Source organism: Marmota monax, unplaced genomic scaffold (genome assembly GCF_021218885.2).
Source record: "Marmota monax isolate L192 unplaced genomic scaffold, Marmota_monax_Labrador192_F-V1.1 WCK01_AAM20220418_F8-fsc00061, whole genome shotgun sequence".
In the NCBI taxonomy this organism is placed as follows: Eukaryota; Metazoa; Chordata; class Mammalia; order Rodentia; family Sciuridae; genus Marmota; species Marmota monax.
Genome location: NW_026695230.1, coordinates 9,364,528 through 9,385,783, shown reverse-complemented (window position 1 = coordinate 9,385,783; position 21,256 = coordinate 9,364,528). Strand labels below are relative to the sequence as shown.

At 44.0% G+C, this 21,256-nt stretch overlaps 1 protein-coding gene across 3 annotated transcripts in view; it reads right to left on the bottom strand.

The window, feature by feature from the left end:
• Plekha7 (pleckstrin homology domain containing A7) overlaps positions 1-21,256 on the bottom strand; it is a 215,618-nt gene that overhangs the window by 172,670 nt on the left and 21,692 nt on the right. Inside the window, exon 1 of one of the 3 annotated variants that reach the window (XM_058576955.1) lies at positions 12,329-13,598. The exons of the other annotated variants lie outside the window; for them this stretch is intronic. The gene's annotated coding sequence lies outside the window, so the exon portion shown is untranslated. Of the gene's footprint in view, positions 1-12,328; positions 13,599-21,256 lie in introns of those variants that run through there. 3 annotated transcript variants of the gene reach the window in all.

The following is a 21,256-nucleotide window of genomic DNA, read 5'->3' as shown; positions in this document are numbered from 1 at the left end:
TTTAGCCGTACTGAAAGGTGGGGAGAGAATGGAGCCCTCAAATGCCTTTCAGCATAGGAACCCCACAGTGCCAAGGCCAGGTCAGTTGCCCCCTTAGAGTTCCCAGGTACTGGAGCCGACACATGTCCTTTTCTGTTGAAGCCAGTTTGACATGGGTTTCAGTCACTTCCAACCTGAAGAGTTGTTAATGCACACACTTTAAGAGGATTACTGAAAAATGGAATATGCCCAAAGTGGTGTCAAAGACTGTAAGTAAACTAAAAGCCATGCTTTATGAGGGAACAAAGATGACTTAATTCAGAAAAGGGAATACTCATAGCCACAGGGAGCCTTTGCAAATATAGAAAGGGAGAAAAATTGTTCTTTGTGGGAATAGAGGGCAGAGCCAAAGACATCAGAAAGTGGAGGCTACAGAAGGGAATTTCTGGGAACTTTGACTAATACAACAAAACAGATGAATCTGAACTCAACTTTTACTCTGTTCCCTCACACTCAGTGGGTTAAAGCAATTCTCCTTCTCACTTCAAGTAGCTTCTTATCTTGAGCAAATAGAAACTTCCATAAGCCTCATCTTCCAACCTGTACAATGGGGATAACAATCCCTCCTCTACCAGCTTCATGATGCTGTTTTAAAGCTCAAGAGTAAAAATGTAAATAGAAAGTGCATTATCAGACACTGATCCTGGGACACATCGATAATTGAATCTGTGGAAACAACATGAGATGTTCATAAAGACCAGGGTACTTAAAAACATCATTAAAGATAATGAAAAAAACTGAAGACATCCTAATATTTATAGGTTAGAAGGCCACCTTATAGCCACTGGAAATCGTGTTATAGAAGAACAACTAATGATAAAGCAAAATGTCTATAATAGATTAAAGAAGCAAGAAATCAAAACCATATGTACAACATGATCCCAGGTTTATAAAATTTGTATTTGCAATGAGAAATGACAAGGAAAAAAAGGGTAATAGTGATTATTCCTGCAGAATTAGAAATGTTTTCTTCCTGGGGTCATTTCTCGGTTTTCTTAATTATATAATAATTATGTATTCTTTTTTAAGTTAGGAAAAAGTCATCTATGCCTTAAAGTGCTTTATCAACTCTAAAGAGCTATACAAAGTAATGAGGGTATCAAATAAGTCTCCCTGATTCATCCCTCTTTTTTGATCTGAACACAGCAACTGACCCTCAATTATAACTATTCTATTTTAAAAATAGAAACAAATGAGAATGAGACCAAGATCCCAACTGCTGTGTGGTCTTTAGATATGTCAATTTCCTCCCCAATAAAATGATGAGTATGTATGTGGATTTAAACATTTATTGAAAACCTCCAAACGCCTGTTTCACAATTTTCTTTTATCTACTAATATACAGGGAACATTTTCAACATCCTTAGTTAATATTTCACGGCACCAATTTGAATAAATGCATAGTAATCAACTGTAAGAAGGTATCATGACTAATTTAACTCGTGAGTGGAAGGAGTTTTTTGTTTGGTTTGGCTTCTGAAATGGAAATATTTAATGTCTTCAGCAACCTTCTGAGCTTAGGTGAGTTCCAAGTGCTGACTGTAGAGCAGATTCAATAAATGTAACCTATTATTACTACCACAACCACTATTACTACTACCATCCAGTTTCTGATAAGGTACCCAAGTTCAGTTGAATAATTTTGACTATTGAAGATGCTTCTCTAGAACCCAGGAAAGATGTCCTAGCTGGAGATATGAATTTTTTTGAAGCACCACCAGGATAAAAATGTAGCAACAAGTGATTTTAAAATCCTGCCTCCTCCTTGTTTCCAAACACCACCCAACATTCTGATGCACAGGCACTGACATATCGACAGCATTAACACACATGCTGGGACTCACAGCTGGATTTTCCTAAGTGCTGAAAACCTAGGATCCTTCTGGCCAGTAACCATATATCTTGTCATAATAAAACAGTGTTTCCTATAAAGCCTGAAGTCTCTAGCAAATCTATGGACCTTGTTAGTTGGGTAGAAAAAAAGTAGACTAGCATAGCAATCAAAAGATAAATTTCACTCCAACTCTTTCCTTCCTTGAATCAAAGCACCTGTTAAGTCTGTTCCCCTTTTTCTCCATTTGGGGCCTGTCTGCCTTATAGGCTTGCTATAAGGACTGGGTGAGTCCATGTCTGAAAGCACCCTGTGAGCTAAAAATCACCATGAATATGCAGAGAATATCATGATCTCCCTCTGATCCCACTAGGCATGTGCCATGCTCCAAATCAGCTCTCTTACGAACTTTCTAGACCCTCCTCCCTCTAGATGGAGGACTTGGGCCACCAGAAAGCATCAATTACATCGTCCAAAATTAGGAATCATGTCTAGCACAGGTAAAGAGAATATAGGGGGCCAGCGTCCCAACTAAAGGACCCCCAGCACACAGACATCAGACTCCAGCAGGGACCACAGAGGGCAGCCACCAGACCAGCCCCCTGCACACCACACTGCTCCTGCCTCAAACTCCCCACTGACTGCAGTAGTGGGAGAAAACAGGGAGGTGGTAACTTGCGGCTCTCCCATGTACTATGCTGAGTCGTGGGCTAAAAGAGCCAACTTACATGTTTATGGTCTAACCACAAGGTTCTTAATCCTAGCTATACATTAAAACCACCAGGGACCTTAAAACAAAATACTGCCAGGGGTCCAAACTCAGAAATTCTTGTTCAGTCATGGGTTGAGGTCTGGACATCAACTACAATGGGAACAGCAGATGGCTCTAATGTGTAGCCAGGATGCTAGACCAAGGGGAAACATCCATTCTATAGGGGCCCAGTGTGAGGGATGGGAACTTAGATTGGCACCTACTTCCTCTGCTGGGCTCTGGGCCTTATGCTGGAGCACACAGGGTCTGACTCCAAATTCACGCCTCTCATACCACTACCCTGCCCCCTCATTACTTGGCCTGAGTCTTCCTCTCCATCCACTGTGAAAATCAGACAAGGCCCTGCTCAGCTGAGAGACTCCCCATTCCAGGTTCATCTACTTCTACCCCTTGTGGCCCAGCCCAGCCCTTGACACTCTCAGATGCCCCAGGATGATCCCGCTCATGTGAGGCCCTCAGCATCTTGACTGCTTGACAACCCACAACTTTCACCAATTAAAGGGCTACCCACAGGTTTCCTCTTTATCATCATATACCTTTTACAGTGTGAATGTACTTATTTATTTAAATATTTTATTTGGAAATGAAATTTTATACTTGCCACCCCAATCAGGGCACAAAAACAGTTCCTCCACTTCACAGAAACACACCCTCTCCTGAATTCTCCACTTATCCTTTATTTGACACTATAATTTTGCCATCTCAAGAATTTTATATAAATGAAATCTTATAGTATGTAACCTCTAGAATTTGACCTTTCTTTTTTTCTTTCTTTTTTTCTCTCTTTTCCTTTACTCAGCTTAAGCATGTGCTTATTTTAGAATCAGCTATCACAATAAAGACGCTCACTATTGGAAAACAACCCCCCTAAAATCTTACACATTACTGGCTAGGTAAATCATGATATGATTGTATAATGAAATATTATGCAGCTGTTAAAACTGGTGATGTAAATATTAATGACAGAATTTTTTCTTATAGCTAAGTGAAAAAAAATACAAAACAGCATATGGTTTTGCTATTATCTCATTCTTGCTAACACATGCACACATACGCATAGCTATATACAACAAAATGTTATTTATACTGTGATTTATATTATAGTGTTATTTATATTTTGATTTATATTTATATTTCAGTGATGATTTATATTTCTGGGTGATAGGATTACAAAGGATTCTTTTCTTCTTGTTGCTTAATTGCATTATTTAAATTTACAGGGGCTGGGATTGTAGCTCAGCTGTAGAGCACTCGCCTAGCAGGGGCAGGACCCGGGTTCGATCCTCAGCACCATATAAAAAAGGTATTGTGTTGTGTCCATCTATACCTAAAAAATAAATGTTAAAAAAAAATAATAAAATAATAAATTTACAACAAACATGAATAATACAATAAGTGTGTTTTTTTTAATGTTTGGATTATTGCTCCAATTCTGCCACCTTTGAAGTTTCCAGTCAAAATCATACCATCCCAGCAAAGTATTATGTGTGGATCTACATTCTAGGACCCATTTCATTCAGAGGCTCAGCACAGCTGGCTGTGGGCCAATTGGTCCCCACTTTAGGGAGGGGCTGCACTCACTGCGTGCCTCCCCATAACCCCTGGTGACCCAGCCCAATGGATCTGAGGCTGCACACATTTTATGGACATAATAGAGCAAAACCTCAAGACTCAAAAGAAAGTCTACAGAATTTTTCAGGGTATCTGGCCTTCTAAAGTAAATGACACGGGGCTGGGGATGTGGCTCAAGCGGTAGCGCGCTCGCCTGGCATGCGTGCAGCCCGGTTCGATCCTCAGCACCACATACAAAGATGTTGTGTCCGCCAAAAACTAAAAAAAATAAATATTAAAAAATTCTGTCTCTCTCTAAAAAATAAATAAATAAATAAATAAAGTAAATGACACACTTGGACCTTCAGAAATAAGCAGAGAAATAAGCCCTGGGAGGGCTGGGGATATAGCTCAGGGGTAGAGGGCTTGCCTAACATGTACCAGCCTCTGAGTTCAGTCCCCAGTACTGAAAAAGGAAAGAAAAAGAAAAAAGCAATACCTGGGATAAAAAGTGACCTGCAAATTGGTGCAGCCAATTTGGAAAGCAGTATGGGGATACCTTGGAAAGCTGGGAATGGAACCATCATTTGACCCAGCTATTCCTCTTCTCGGTCTATACCCAAAAGACTTAAAAACAGAATACTACAGGGACTCAGCCACATCAATGTTTATAGCAGCACAATTCACAATAGCTAGACTGTGGAGCCAACCTAGATGCCCTTCAGTGGATGAATGGATAAAAAAAAAAAATGTGGCATTTATACACAATGGAATATTACTCAGCAATAAAAAATAATAAGATCATAGCATTTGCAGGGAAATGGATGTCATTAAAGCAGATTATGCTAAGTGAAGTTAGCCAATCCCCAAAAAAAAATGCCGAATGTCTTCTCTGATATAAGGGAGATGACTCAAAATGGGGTAGGGAGGAAGAGTATGAGAAGAAGATTACCACCAGATAAGGAAGAGAGGTGGGAGGGAAAGGAAGGGAGAAAGGGAATTGCATGGAAGATGGAAGGAGACCCTCATTGTTATACAAGATACATGTATGAAGATGTGAGGAAAAAAAAAAAAAGAATTGCGTCACCTTAGAACGGGTAGAAAGAAGTAATAGGAGGGGAGGGGAGGGGAAGGGTGGAAAGAAAGGACAGCAGAATAAAATAGACATTATTATTGCTGTGTGTATATATGTGAATGCATAACCAATGTGATTCTGCAACCTGTTCACTCAGAAAAATGAGAAATTATATCCCATCTGATTCAAATGTATGATATGTCAAGGTCATTGTACTGTCATATGTAACTAATTAAAACAAACAAACAAAAATGGGTCTTCCCAAAAGTGAATGTGTTGAACTCTTAGAAATGATAGGCGGCTGGCGCTGGGGATATAGCTCAGTTGGTAGAGTTCATGCACAAGGACCTGAGTTCAATCCTTGAAAGGAAGGAAGGAAGGAAGGAAGGGAGGGAGGGAGGGAGGGAGACAGACAGACAGACATAGAGAGAGAGACAGAGAGAGAGAGAGAGACAGAGAGAAAGAAAGAAGAAAAGAAATGAAAGACGGCTAAAAAAAAAAAAAAAAAAGTGACCAACCTTGGGGAACTGGCAAAGATCTGAGGCTGGCCAAATTTCTTTAAACCCAATTTGGGGGCCTAGCAGGGTGCTCCTCTGTGTTTGACCAGTTTAAAATGTCTTCCTCTTTCCATTTTAAGATTCACCCTATCCTTCTCCTCCATCCCTTCTCCTACCCCAGGGCAGCAACCAGTCTGGCCAAGGTGAAGTGTGGGGAAGCACACAGATTCCAGGAATGTGCTGTACAACCTGAAGCAATTAGCCCAACTACTGTGAGGCCCTTTAACTCATCTGTAAATTAAAGGGGTTGGACTAATGTCTAAAGACCCCACCCCTCTGGGCAAGTGGTGCCCTGAGCTTCCTCTGTAAGAACACATCTTATCAGTGAGAAGCAGTGCTTTCACTCTGGAAGAACAAGCTGTTTTCTTAGAGCAGTTCAGATGTTTTTCCTGTCACTTTTTTTTTTTCTCACATGACATTTAATCTCAAAGCCAGCTCCACAGTGGATGATCATATCTGTCTACTCACTACCATACACTTAGCTCAAGGGCCACAGTAGACACACAATAAATACTTGCTGAATGGGTACATGAAAACCCTGTTAAGCTGAGCACCTGCAATGAGTGGTCACACACCCCAGGACACAGGGCACATTCAGCTATTTGCTCCTTTCTACTGTCAAGACCATTAGATTATCCAAATCAAGACCTAGATCTCCCAGTCCGCCTCAGCCAGGGCATCCCTACCCCTTCCACCATTAATCTTACAGTCAGGTAAACATCCTAGAAAGGTAAGGCAACCTCCTCCTTTCTCTCTCTACACTCCACATTTTATACCACAGCCAGATGAATTACCCCAAAGCTCTTTCGCACCATGTCAACTCTGATCAAAAGCTTGTAGCAGCTCCCCATAACTGGGAGAATCCCAGCCAACCAGCCTCCCACTTGTCACCTCTAAGAACACCCCCAGATTCTCTTCTATAGACCTCTGCTCACACCGCTCCCTCATAGAGGAGACATCCCAGCCACTTCAGTCCCTCTGCCTGCTTTTCTGACCTCTTCCACCTTTGGTTTTATGCCTCTATATATGCCTCAACACCCCCTGCCATATCTCTTCAGATATGAAGAAGTGATTTCTACCAGATGGCTGACTCTTAGGACAATACCATGTTGGCCTCTTCTCTGTATCTTTTCAGGGCCCAGCATCATACTGCATACACAGCAGATATGAAATAAATATCTGACTGTTTAAATCCCACCCCTGGCCCACCACCCTAAAGCCAAATCCTCACAGGCAACTGTGCTCCTCTGCCTGGACCACAGCCCTAACCCTGGTCCTCACAGCTAAAGCAAAAGCACATGGGCAGGAGGACAGACCTGTGGGCAAATCCTGGCTCTCTCAATTCCTAGCAGGGAAACCTAAGCAAGCCCTTCTGAGCCTTGGTGTGCTTATTGTAAAATGAGGTAGAGTATTTCCTTCATCTTCATTCTGCTGTGAAGATGGAACAAGATAAGGTAAGGTGCCCAGCACCCAGCAGACATGAGGTAAAGCTTCCCCTCCCTCCTTGCCACCCCAACAATACCCCACAGGTTTGCATGTTGTGAGCAAAAACCGGTTAGACAGCAGGCACACCTCATCCCCCTCACCTCCAGCTGGCTCCCTAAGGTAGGGGAAACAAAGCCTGAATTTACTCCTACTCCCCTCAAGCAAGGAGGTCTCTGGAAGAAGTCTTTGTTAACACTACTGTAGTTTAAAAGCCTCTTTATGGGCTGGACACACAGTTTCTGTTTGTAAGAGGGAGGGAGAATCAGCCTGCAGCTTAACATCACCTGTTGCTAATAACAAGGCCTTTTGTTCATAGCCCTCAATTAGATTCTACAGTAATTAATGGCCACCTATTCCTGCTGCTTGCAGGGAAATAAGAGGGTCAAGAAGGAGTCACTGTCCTTGTTCATAGAGACCAGACACAAAACAGTCATGGAGTAACACAGACAGAAAGTCACACTCAGAGAAGAAGAGGTGCAGTGGGCTTGAGCAAATCCAATATCAAAGGGCTTTTGAATCCCAGAATAGCTAGGCTTGGTAGTGCTTGCCTGAATTCCAGCTATTTGGGAGACTGAGGTAGGAGGATTGCCAAGTTCGAGGCCAACCTCAGCAACTTAGCCAGACACTGCTTCAAATTAAAACAAAAAGGACTGGCCATGTAGCTCAGTGAGATGCTGGGCACCTTACCTTATCTTGTTCCAAACTCACTTGCCTAGCATGTGTGAGGCCCTCAGTATTATCCCCAGTACTAAAAATAAAAAAAGAGAGAATCACAAAATAATGGTCAAGGAGAGCAGGCTAGAAGCTAAAATGCTGTGCATGTGATTTTTTACTTTATACATATATATATATTTTTTAGTTGTCAATGTACCTTTATTTTATTTATATGTGGTGCTGAGAATCGAACCCAGAGCCTCACACACATGCTAGGCAAGCACTCTATCACTGAGCTACAACCCCAGCCCTGATTTTCTATTCTTTCATTCATATTTGTCTTGCTGTGTTCAGACAGATTTGCACATCTTTTAATAGCTGCATGGCTCCATAATTCAGGTAACCAACTCCTGATGGCCAAATAGGTTCTTCGCAATTTCTTAGTATTATAAACATGGCTACAGTGAACACTCTTTTATCTTTATCCCTGGCAATTTGTGTACTTACTATCCTGGAAGGATGGAGTTATAGTAATGGAACTCCTGGGCATCTAAACTTTTGATTATCTCAATAAACAACATGAGTATATAGTTTTACCCTTACTCAAAACATAAAATATAAACGTGTGGGGCTGGGGTTGTGGCTCAGCAGTAGAACACTCACCTAGCACATGCAAGGCCCCGGGTTCAATCCTCAGCACCGCATAAAAATAAATAAACAAAATAAAGGTATTGTGTACAACTAAAAAATATATAAATGTGTTTAGTTTGTGTGTATACACACACACAACTGTGCCTCCTCTCTTTCTCTATGTCCACACTCCTTTCTCAATTCATGCATGCACCATCTCTAATTTAAATGGTCACAGTTCTCCCTGCCATTAGCCAGGACTCTCTCCACAGAGCATCAGGATAAATTTTGTAAAGTACCAAACTGATTCTGCACTCCAGTGCCTCAAGTCATTCTGCCCTCACTCCAAACACTTTCAGGGCAAAGCTCAACCCTTAGCCCACCCCCAGCCTGACCCCAGGGCAGCCTCTTCCTCCCAGGCCCTACAACCCCATCTGCACACCTCATCAGATTTCCACAGTGCCAAGTGTTTGCCTGTACCTTGAGCACCTGCCCTTTCTCTTCTATGGCCCACTTGAGAATCACCTCTTCTGGGAAGCTGCCCTGACCTCTCAGAGTGAAGTACCAAAGTACCTTCCTATGTCCCTGTAGCACAACACTTGCCAGATGGTCAAGCTTAAGTCCATCCACTCACAATTCCCCACCCCTCACTGCCATCTCTGAGCTCCAGGAGGGAAGAGATCATGTACTATTCATCCTTGGATACCTGGCTAGGGGTCACAGTAGATCTTACAAAGGTTGATTTAATGAATGAATAAATAAGAATACACAAGAATCACAATCTTTTTAAAAAAAAAATTGTAATTGTGTATAGACAGCATACTTTTTGTTTATTTTTATGCAGTGCTAAGGATCAAAAACAGTTCTTCACACATGCTAGGCAAGCATTCCACCACTGAACTACAGCCCCAGCCTAAGAATCACAATCTTCCCTTTTTTTTTTTTTTTTTTTTTTTTTTTTGGTGCTAGGATTGAACTCAAGGCCTTGTGCATGGAAGGCAAGCACTCTACAAACTGAGCTATATCCCCAGCCCAAGAATTACAATCTTATCTCCTGAAAAACCTATGGGAGGTGGACACACCTAGACAATTCTTTCCATTTTGTAGATAAAGAATCTGAGGCCTAACTTGATCAAGGTCACTCAATTGGTTGGTAACAGAATGAGGGATATACCCCAATTCTCCTATCAAGCTGAATGACCAGAATGAGGTGGCATTAACCACGTACATCACCACAATTCCCCCCACTCTTTTTTCCTCTACTTTCCTAAGGCCTTTCACTATTTTCAATGAGAGGTATCTGTAAGATACTCAGACTTTGAGGATTTGATCCTATAATTCAGCAAGACAGAAAAACAAGACATTTCCTCTTCTTGAGCAGAGACTAATATCAAGCAAAATTCAGTTAATCTCAAGCAAAAGCAATTCTTTTTGGTCTATAAATATTACTCATCATTTGGACACCTGGTGGCCCTTTCAGTAATAGGCAAGTCCTTTGGAAGTGAGCAGGTTTGTGTGCACAGGAGGCTCCCCACATCTTGTAAGGCCATCCTGTGCCTGTTGCCCAGCTCACACCACAAGTAGTGGCCACACTGTGGAGTGCATTCAGTGGCTGAGAAGCAAGAGATCCTGTCACAGACGGAAGGAAAGCAGAAATGGCTATGGCCCACAGCAAGGGCCACAGCCACAGGAAGCCTCAGGTAGGTCAAAGAACCCCTGCTTAGGCCTCTCTGATCCATTGAACTTTAATTTCTGGATCCCCCAAAGGAACTCAGTCCAGTGTTAAGACTGGAAAGAGAACCACCCCAAACAGAAAATGCTGCCTCAGGTACTCACAGTAAGTCAGACACTGTTCTCATGCTCAGTGCCATGAGCTCCTCAAGCCTGTAGGACAGGTGCTAATATTAGGGCGTGTCTAGGGCCTCACAGAGTATGTAATAGAGCCAGGATGCAAATGAGACCCTACGCCTCAGAGACGGCCTTACAAGTAGGCTCCTGCACAAGCTGTGTCCACTGGCGATGGTGGTTAGGGAGATCCCCAAATGCCCTGTCTAGCCTGTTTCCCAGGATCCAGCCACCTCTCACAGAACAATCCTGGCAGCAGGCAGAACACGCACAAAGGCATGGAGGATGAGATGTCAAAGTATAAGCTATTCTTGGAGACACTTACGTTTTTGTTTGATTTGGGATTGGAGGGGTGGGGGAGAAAAGATAAACAAAACAGAGCCAATTAGTGAAGGGCTTCTCACATCGGTCTTAACTTGGGTCTTAAGCTAAAGGAAGAGGTATACACCAAGTGCCTGGTATCTAGCACACAGTAGGTCTTCAATAAACATAGGTTCTTTTCTCCTTATGCAGAGCAGCCAATGAGGACTCAGTGAGACTTTCTAAGTCAGGGAGTGAGTAAATCAAATCAGCAATTCAGATGTTGCTCTGTTCCTCTTGTGGTCTCAGATGAAGTCCTTGCAGGGTAAATATATTGATGAGGACTGGGACATAATATTAAAATGTCATTAACATAATGATAAATATACTTACTGAGTTGGGGTTTACTATATGCCAGGTATTATTAGCCTTAGCATTATATATATGTTAAATTCCTTTACTTCTCATGATAATCCTGAGCTAGACACTATTACCTCCCTTGGCAGAAAGTAAACTGAGGCACAGGGTTCACCTAGGAAGTGTTACCACTGAGATTCTAACCCAGTCAGTCTGACTTCAGAGCCAGTACTCCTGACCACTAGGAAGCCATGGTCCCCAAGGAGGAGAGTTCCCTGGAGTCCCTACTGTCCCTTCTCTAGACCAGGCTCCAGGGATGTCTCCCTACCTTCTTTCCCTTCCCTAACTATGTAAATCAGTCAAACACTGACCATCCCAGGCTAGAAACACCATTTCCCCCCAAAAGGCTGCTAATGGTAGGCAGAGGGAGAGGAAAAGGAACTGTAATAATTTGGCTCTGAAGCTGCAAAGGGAAAATGAACGAACAAGGAGTAGGCCACCAGATCCCCACAGATCTCAGGGTGGAAAATGTTCAGTTAAAATGCATTCTGCCCAAGCCCAGCAGAAACATTTCAACAGAGCCACCATTGTCTTGCCTAAACTATCGCTGCCCACAGCCCAGCAAGCAGCAAACCAAGAGCCTGTCGTCATGGAACCGGAATGTAGGGTCTTGGCCCTCCCCGATGGCACCAGAAATGCCACTCTGTTTACCCACGTTGCCCTTATTTAAAAACAAAACAAAAGCCCCACTCCACCCTCGGTCCTTCAGCATGCAAGACACCAGGGAAGAACAGACGGTGGTGGGAGGACACTCCACAGTGTGAAGCGGGTCTGCCAGAAGAGTTCCAATGATCCAGCCAGGCTGTGAGAGACAGGTCTCCCCCAGGATGCTGGGAAAGTACTCTGGGGAATATATAAAAATCATATACAAATAGATATCTGCGTGGGGCATAAACAGAAAGTGCTAAGCCCTGGAAGGGTCCCAAGCCCCTTTAGAAAATCTTTATGCCCAAAGAATTTGGAATGTTTGGCCAAGGGCTCAAGTCCAGACTCCTATTAATGCAGACTCTCTGCCTAAATCAGAAACCCTGCAGGGCAGAGCCAGGCCTGTGTGTCCAGCCAACTGTGGTAAAGAGGCAAACTGAGGCCAGCTGGCCAGCTATAGCACCCTGGCCCCAACTACAAGCTGGAGAAGGAGTGCTCCCGAGGCAAGGGCTTAGAGCCTGGCTTACCCAGTGCTAGCCGAGAAACGGAATGTCCAGAATATCCATGTTCAAGGTGCTGACTTATTCAGCTCCATTCTGCAGAGGTCCCAAGGACAGGTTTAATCAGTAACCCCAGACCAGAGCAGGAAGGAGAGTCAGTGGTGCTTGCAAACATGTTCCTCAGTCCTAGGTGAAAGTGGAAGCCTTAAAACAATCCAGATTTTAAAACCCACTCTTAGGCAGACCTCTGACCTTGAGTCCACAACCCTAGGCTGTTCGCTCTGGCTCTGGTCCACTTCTCTTACCTCTCTGGCTTCTCCTCCCTCCCACACTCTTGATTAATCCAGGGATGTTCAACTATCTAGCTTTACTGGACTCCACATATCATTTAAAAACACTGCCTTACCTTTGACTCAAAGGCCTTTCTTGCCTTCCTGACCCCACTGCTCACTCTGCAGATCTTTCCTGAACCCCCCACCAGATGATCACTCTGAATAACAGAGCAAGAACTGAACACAGCCTCCTGGGAAACCAGGAAACTGTTCCCTCAAGAAGTCGAAGTAGAAAATGGGGGAAATGGGGGGAGAACTATAACTGAACTGTGTTCAGAACTAAAAGCACTGGAAGAGGTCAAAACAGAGATTTCAACTCATCCTAAAATGGATTTCCTAATGGGAATGTGATAATTACAGAAGCGGCTGCCTCATCAAGTAGTGAGCTCTTCCTGTCATCCAAAGGAATCAAGCAGAAACAGTTTGTCAGTTCTGATGCCAAAGATCCTCTGTATCTGGTGAGTGGCAATAAGGCATGAGAGACCATGTCAGGGACTCCATCTCCCCATAAGGGCTTAGATTGTAGGAGTGGAGGCAGGGAAGAGGGAAGCATCTCTGGTGGGTACAGCTTTGGTAACTTCCTGGGAATCCTAGACAACCAGGGAAGAGAGGAGCGAGATGGAGAAGAGACAAATTCCACAAGCCAGCTGACCTGGGGCAGCCATGGAATTTACAGGAAGCTTCTGATCTCCTAGGTTCATGGAGGCTAAGAATTTCCTCCTGCCTCTGCTCCTATACCACTACCACAACCACTAACCGAAGATCAAGAAAAGCAGTCAAAGAACCAGTTACCTTGTCCCTCCTCATCCCCAAGCCTGGATCCCCATGTTTCTTCCTCAGAAGAAAGCATCCTGGATGCTGTTGTTCCAGGGAGGGCAGTGGGTAGATGGGATGACAGCTAAGTCAAAACTAGCAGACTCAAAGGCTGATCTTTGATAGTATTCTTAACACCATTAATTAAGACATATTTCACACCAGGCAATGTGCTAAACATGCTACCTACAGAGTCTTTGTTCAGTCCATTCTATGATCAACAACCAGAAATATCCTCTTCTAAATCAAATGACAGTCTCTGTTCAAAGCCCTCAGAAAGATACCACCTGACTCAGGTGAAAGCCAAAGCCAGAGGCCTGCACATCACCCTGCACACATACCTCCTGACCCCATTCCTTAGCTCTAGCCCCATGGCCCCTTTGCTCTTCTTTTACTCAGCCAAGCACACTCCAGCCTCAGGACTTCTTCGATCCCTGCTTCCAATTCATGGAATGTTCTGCCCCTGGTTGTCCACATGCCTTATACAGGTGTCTGCTCAAATATCATCTCTACAGAGGGGCTCCCCTGACCACTCTACTCCCACACCCTCCCATTCCCTTTCCCTGCTGATTTTTCTTCACAGAAAAGTCATCCTCCAAGATTATATACTTTACCTAATTTTTTTTATTATTACTATTATTACTTGTACCAGGGATTGGTACCAATACTAACCACTGAGCCATATTCCCAGCTCTTTTTATTTTTTATTTTGCGACAGGGTCTCATTAAGTTGCTTAAGGCCTTGCTAAGTTTCTAAGGCTGATTCTGAACTTGCAATCCTCCTGCCTCAGCCTCCCAAGCCACTGGGATTACACACGTGCCCCACCATACTGGGCTATATTTGAACCATTTTGTTTGTTACCTTTCTCTCCCACTAAATTGTCAGCTTCTCGAAAGTAGAGACCTTTTCAGTTGGGTTCACTATCCCATCCCAGCATCTGTAACAATGCCAGGCTCCAAGTAAGAACTCAGTTATATTCAATCAATGCCTGAATACCCTATAAAGTAGATATTCCCACTAGCTCCTCATTACAGATGGAAACTAAAGCTCAGGAAAGTGGATTCACACAGCTGGCAAGAGATAGACATGGGACTGAAATCCAGGTCTGTGAAATACTGCCTTTTAATTCCATGGTGGCATCTTCTTTCTAAAAGAAAAGATCTGGGCACCATCCTACAACTCAAGTGTCTTGGCTGCCAGCCAGCTAGACACCTCTGCACCCTTCCTGCAAGTTCTTCCCCTGGGCTCCTTGGCACAGGGCTGGCACACAGCAGGAGCCCACCTAAGCACCTGATCTGTCCTTACATTTTTTTAAATATTTTTAGTTGTAGATGAACACAATACATTTATTTTATTTATTTTTATGTGGTGCTGAGGATTGAACCCAGTGCCTCACACATGCTAGGCAAGAGCTCTATTACTGAACCACAACCCTAGCCCCTGCCCTTATATTTTGATTTCTTTACATAGTGCTTCAGATATTGCTCTTCATTTTACTGAATGTAAGCATGGGCAGAAATTTCATATAACACAAAACTAAAATAGAAATGAATCCTGCCTAGAAGAAGTTTAGTCGGATGAGGGGGCAGGGAGAAGACACAGACACAAAAAGGTGTACTATGAAGCAGAACGGCCATGTGAGCAGCTCAAGATGCACAGGGGGAAGGGAGTGTGGATGGGAGGCAGGGAAGGCCTCACTCAAGCAGCTGGAGGGTTCTGCCCTAGAGGTGGGCTCGGAGGAGAGGAAGGCAGAAAACTGCTCCTTCATTCACTCATTCAACATTAACTTTTAAGGTTTCCATTGCCAGACACTGTGCTGAGTGCTGGGGATAGAGAGATGGATGAATAAAACATAAGGAAAATTCACAGGCTAAAGCAGGACAGAGAGATCAGTATAAACTGAGGTGATGCAGGGGGTAGGACAGAACAGCACCCAAGCTCCTGAGCAGACACCTGTTTTGTTCACCGCTATACTCCCTGGCACCCACATCACTGTCAGCCTCAAAAAGGTTCCTCATTGTCCAAGTTTTTAATAAATGCACATAAGCACCACCAACAAGGAATGTCACAGAGCTTCAGTGGTGGGTGGTCAGGGAAGCCTTCTGAAGATCATGTCTGAGTCTTAAGGAATACATAGGAAGCCAGCTGTGGTGGTGCACACCTAACAGAAGCAGGAGGATCACAAGTTCAAGGCCAGCCTGGGTAACTCAGGGAGACCCTCTCTTAAAATAAGAAATGAAAATGGCTGGGGGTGTAGCTCAATAGTAGAGTGCGCTTGGGTTCAATCCCCAGTGCCCACCCCCACCCACCCCCAAAAAAGCACAGGAGGTGTCTGCATAGAAAGGAATCATTCCTGGTGATGGAAACTGCCCAAGTGAAGACACAGAAGCAACAGAGGGCTATAAGCATATGATGCTGTTGGAGTATTCAAGCCAAGGAGAATGTTGTAATTTATCAGGACACAGACCACATAAAAAGGAGCCCCAAATTAGAAACACCAAGAGTCACATTAAGGTGAGGTCTTGGGTCCCCGGTGGGAAGGAAGGACACCAGTCAAGACCAGCTGCACCAGTCCAGATACAAGTTAGTGAGTGCAGGGCATCCAAGAGCCATCAGAGAAAGGCATTCTTTACCTATCACAGGTGTCAGACCCCACTGAGAAGGGAGGAGCCCAGTGAGCCCAAAGACACTCAGAGCACCTGATAGGAGTGCAGCCACACCAGAGCCCTCATGGACAGGGGGAGATACTAGTAGAGCTATGTCACACCTTGTTAGTCACCTGAGTAAGGACCCTTGTGACTGTGGGGGACAAGTAGGAAGTCAGGAGAGAAACCAGAATAATCACCTGCTATTAATTTCACTTTCACTTCAAGCACATCAGAAGTTGGGAGATGCCCAGCCCAAAAGTAAAGAATCTTGGCTAGAGTCCCAGCTGTCACCAATGACCTGAGGAACACTGGGCTGATAACCTCACCCCTGGGGGTTGGCTACATTTATAAACCAGAGTTGCCACCATGGTCCCCACCCATCTCCCGCTAACAGTTTCCTGGAAGGGTTCCAATCAGATAAGTACCAGCTCTGCATGGCTACATAAAATACCTACTGTGTGTTCATCCCGCACCAGGAGGGGAGGCAGGAAAGGGACAGACCCTGCTCCTGCCCAGGGCATGTTTTAACAAGGACCCGTGCAAGTTATGTAGGACACTGGAGAGGGTATTCTGGGGAACAACCTCTCAGTTAGTCTTACTGCTCAGTTCTGGGAGGCAGAGAGGAAGTATTGAGCTATTTCACAATCCATCAAATTAATTACCCCAAATGGGAAATTTACAGGCCTCCTACAGCCTTCTATGTATTCCCTAATCTCCCATGGCCCTAATCTCCTGAGAAAGAATGTGTGGGCTGTAATCTGTTCAGCCCACTGTTCTCAGGGCCAAGCTTTGGAAAAACCTCAGTCCCTACCAATGATCACCCCTAACCCAAGCCCCCAGCTGGTTGGTGGCAGGCCAAGGCCTGACTCCACCCTCCTCTACTGACCTGGCCTGGACTCTGACCTTTGGCCTTGCAAAGGAGACCAGTCCAACCAGTCCCTTTGGTAAATACACCTTTTGCTCCCTTGTCCTCATGCTCCTTAAGACAGACCAACCTGGCAGAAGGCAAAACCAGGAAAAATGTTTTGGGCAGACAGACTCAGTCTGGCCAGGGACTTCCCTATAGGGCACAAGAACAACCCTGGATGAAGTGTCTGCATTGGCTCTACCACAGTTTGCCCGACCCCTGCTAGAAAACAGCCTTCCCATCTCTGGGCCTTACCTTCATCTGAGAAATAAAGGGAATGTAAAACTTCCACGAACCTCTCCCCCTGCCTCTTCAGGACCCAAGTTTCACCAGCAAATTGCGGTAAACCGGATCTCTTACAACCATCAAAGAAATACAAGTTCCACGTTCTGAGGAAGTCTCCCACCTGGACAGCGACACCTCCACCTCCTCAGGAAGATTCCAGACCTCTCCAGAATCTTATTCTTCCTCCCAGGTCATTTTTACACCACCATGCCCTGACTTCCTCAGGTCTTTGCTTCTGCTATAACATTTGTCCCTTCCCTGCATGACAAAGGTTCTGTGCCCAACTCAAATGTCACTTTCCCCATGAAGTTTTCCTGGATCCCTCCCTCCTCAACATCTGCCTGTCTCTCCTGTCTCCTACTACATTCACTGGCCTAAAAGGCAGGGAATTCACACATTGTTAGTAAAGGAAGTCATCACAACACTCTCAGTGTTTGCATAGACAGGCTCCTTGAAGGTGATTACACTCCTAGTGGCCAGAGTTGCACATGTTAATAACCAGTGCTGGTGCTGGTGCCCTCTCTCCTTGACAAAGGATTTCTCTCTCACTGCCTCAAAAAAACTGCAGGGAGGATGAATATGATCCTCTTCACAAAGAGGGCAAATCTTGTTCAATGTCACACAGACATAAGGGGCTAAACCAGGACTCAAACCGGGCCTTCTAATTCTGATTCCAACTCTGCACAGCAGGAGGCACATGCAAGCAGACTCTGCTGGGAGACAGCCGAAGTGTTCTGGATTTGGAGAGTTAGACAGTATGAATCCTCTCCCAAGGAACCCCCAGCAGCAGCCACACCCAGAGCAGCAGAGGGATAGTCACAGTCAGGGACTTTGGCAGAAGAATAGCATTAACTCCATACTTACAGCCTCCACTCCATGCTCAATTACCACTGTTGGTAGTGAACCCACTACATACCAAGATATTTCAAAAGGTTCTGTGGTGGACATGGAGCCAAAACCTTTCTCCCCGTAGTTTTCAGTGGCAATGAGACTCTTCTATAGAGAGTCTTTCAGATATTTGCAAACAGTCTTTATGTCCTTTTGGATCTCTTCTTCCCCAACTGAAATACTCCAGTTCCTTTGGTAGCTCCTCAGAAGTTTCTGGTAAGTCACCCCTTTAGAAGGGCTAAAATGGCTATATACCTCTGAAAAGGGTGATCCCAGAGTAGGTCCAAATACGGCGGAGCAGCACCATCACCTTTTTAAATTATGAGGATTATACTTCCACTAATGCAGCCTAAAACAAAATTATCTTTCTGGGTGGTCACATCATCCTGCCTATGGAGCCCATCTCAATAAACCCTGTGTCTCAGAGTGGCATCACCCAGAGGGCCCTTCAGCTTATCTGAGTGGAAAGTGCAGGGACTCTGGACTCAGACCTGGATTGGAATCCTAGCCCTGCCACTTATTTACAGAGATCGTGAACAAATTACTCACCTTCTCCAAGTTTCAATTTCCTCTGTTACAAAAATGGAGAAAATTTTTATTTAACTTACTAGATTGGTTTGAAGAATAAATAAGAAAAAAGTATACAGTTACCTACCCAGACCAAGAATTTGCCCAAGGTTCAAGCTGACAAGTGGTTAGTTGAGATGAGATCTGAACCCAAGTTTAACTACCCAAAGCTTTGTGGCCTTGGGTACCATGCTACAGACCCACCCAGTTTTCTTGTCCCATAGTCCTCACCATGCTGACTAGCATTGTTGGCTTATCTCCCCACACTGAACTGTGAATTCCTTGAAGATTTCCTTGCTTTTGTAGCCCCAGAATCTGTCATGGTGCCACCTGGCAGAATAGGAGCAATTAAATGATGATGGATGAATGAGTATAAGAACAAGTCCATTAAACTGGCTTCAAGAAAGCAGGTGCTCAGATAGAACATTAATCTCCAAGATATATAAAGAACTCAAAAAACTTAATACCAAAAAAAACCCAACCCAATTGTGGGGCTTGGTGGTGCATGCCTGTAAATCCAGTGGCTCAGGAGGCTGAGGCAGGAGGGTCACGAGTTCAAAGCCAGCCTCAGCAAAAGTGAGGTGCTAAGTAACTCAGTGAGACCCTGTCTCTAAATAAAATACAAAATAGGTCTGGGGATGTGGCTCAGTAGTCAAGTGCCCCTGAGTCCAATCCTTGGTACCAAACAAAACAAAACAAAAATAAATCACAATCAATAAATAAGCAAAGGACAGACACTTCACAGTAAAAGAAATAAGAATGGTCAACAAATATATGAAAAAAAATGTTCTAGCAACCAGAGAAATGCAATTTAAAACTACACTAAGATTCTATCTCACTCCAATCAGAATGGCAATTACCAAGAACAAAAGTAACAATAAATGTTGGTGAGGATGTGGGGAAAAGATACACTCAAATACACTGCTGATGGGACTGCAAATTGGTACAACCATTCAGGAAAGGAGTATGGAGATTCCTCAAAAAACTTGGAATGGAACCACCGTTTGACCCAGTTATTCTACTCCTTGGTTTATACCAAAAGGGCTTAAAATCAGCATACTATAGTGAGTGGTCACATCAATGTTTACAGAGGCTCAATTCACAATAGCTAAACTATGAAACCAACCTACGTGCCCTTCAACAAATGAATGGATAAAGAAAATGTGGTACATATATATAATAGAATATTTCTCAGCCATTAAACAAGAATGAAATTTTGGCATTTGCCAGTAAATGGATAGAACTGGAGACTATCATGCTAAGTGAGATAGGTAAATCCCAAAAAAATAAAGATCAAATGTTCTCTCTGATATGTGTATGCTGATTCCCAATAGGTGGGGCACAGATTGGACAGAGGGAGTAGGGTAAAAGGAGAGGAGTTGGGAATGAGAAAGACACTAGAATGAATAGGACATAACTTTCCTACGTTCATATATGAATACATGACTAGTATAACTCAACATTACGTACAATCACAAAAATGGGAAGTTATACTCCATGTATGTGTGATATGTCAAATTACATTCTACTGTCATGTATAATTAAAAGAACAAATTAAATTTAAAAAAAAAAAAAAAAAAAAAAAGAAGGCAGGTGCCTCTCTTGCCCCCTGTCAGCAGCTGCAGTCCCATCAGCACAGGTTGGGCAGGAGGAAGCTCTTATTCCGTAAGGACCTGCAGTATAGAATTCTGCTGCCACTGTCCCCCACTACCCAGGATGTAGCACTATCTTCCCCAACCACAAAACCTCCAAAGCTGATGAGTTCCCTAAGCTGCTCCTGGATATGCACTAATCCGTGTGTACTCAGATGAGTATTGACTGACATGGTCCTTGGTGACACCAAAATGGTACAGGTCCTCTGATGGGGAGGGAACTCTCCAGAGTTCTCCAGCTCTCTGGGGCTTCATTACAAACATCCTCTCCCTGTTCCCAGGTCATTAATAACATGAAAAAGAAATACACACCCGTTCATACTTCACAGACCATTTCAAAACCATCCAGGCCACACGTTACAGAGCACTCATCCTTCAATACTGTCAGTGCACAATGCCACACTGTCCCTTCATGGGCTGCTTGTGAGTTTCTCCTTAGAACCCTTCCCCATTGTTCCTAAGGCTCAAAAGTCTGTAAGAGCCTTGATCCCATCAATGCTGACTTAACTTCCCCATCCCATCAAATGGGCACACCATCATCAACCTCAAGGCTATAACCTGGCCAAATAAGATAACTATAAACATGGTGGCCATGTACAACACACACTAAGTGTTTACTCACTGTTAATTTTTCCTTTCTGGTCTATTACATCCCAGAGCCTTGAATCTTGTTCTCCTAGGCATGGCTTGACTCCAGCTCTACAGGAGACACTCATGAACACAGATAGTATCTCCTCTGATTACTGCAAGTATGTGTGCTGCTCCAGAGCTCACTGGGCATTTGAGAGCTCCCAGTGATTAGCTGGCAAGTCAACCCACTTAAACTCATTGTGGTCATTTGTACACAGGCAAAATAGAAAAT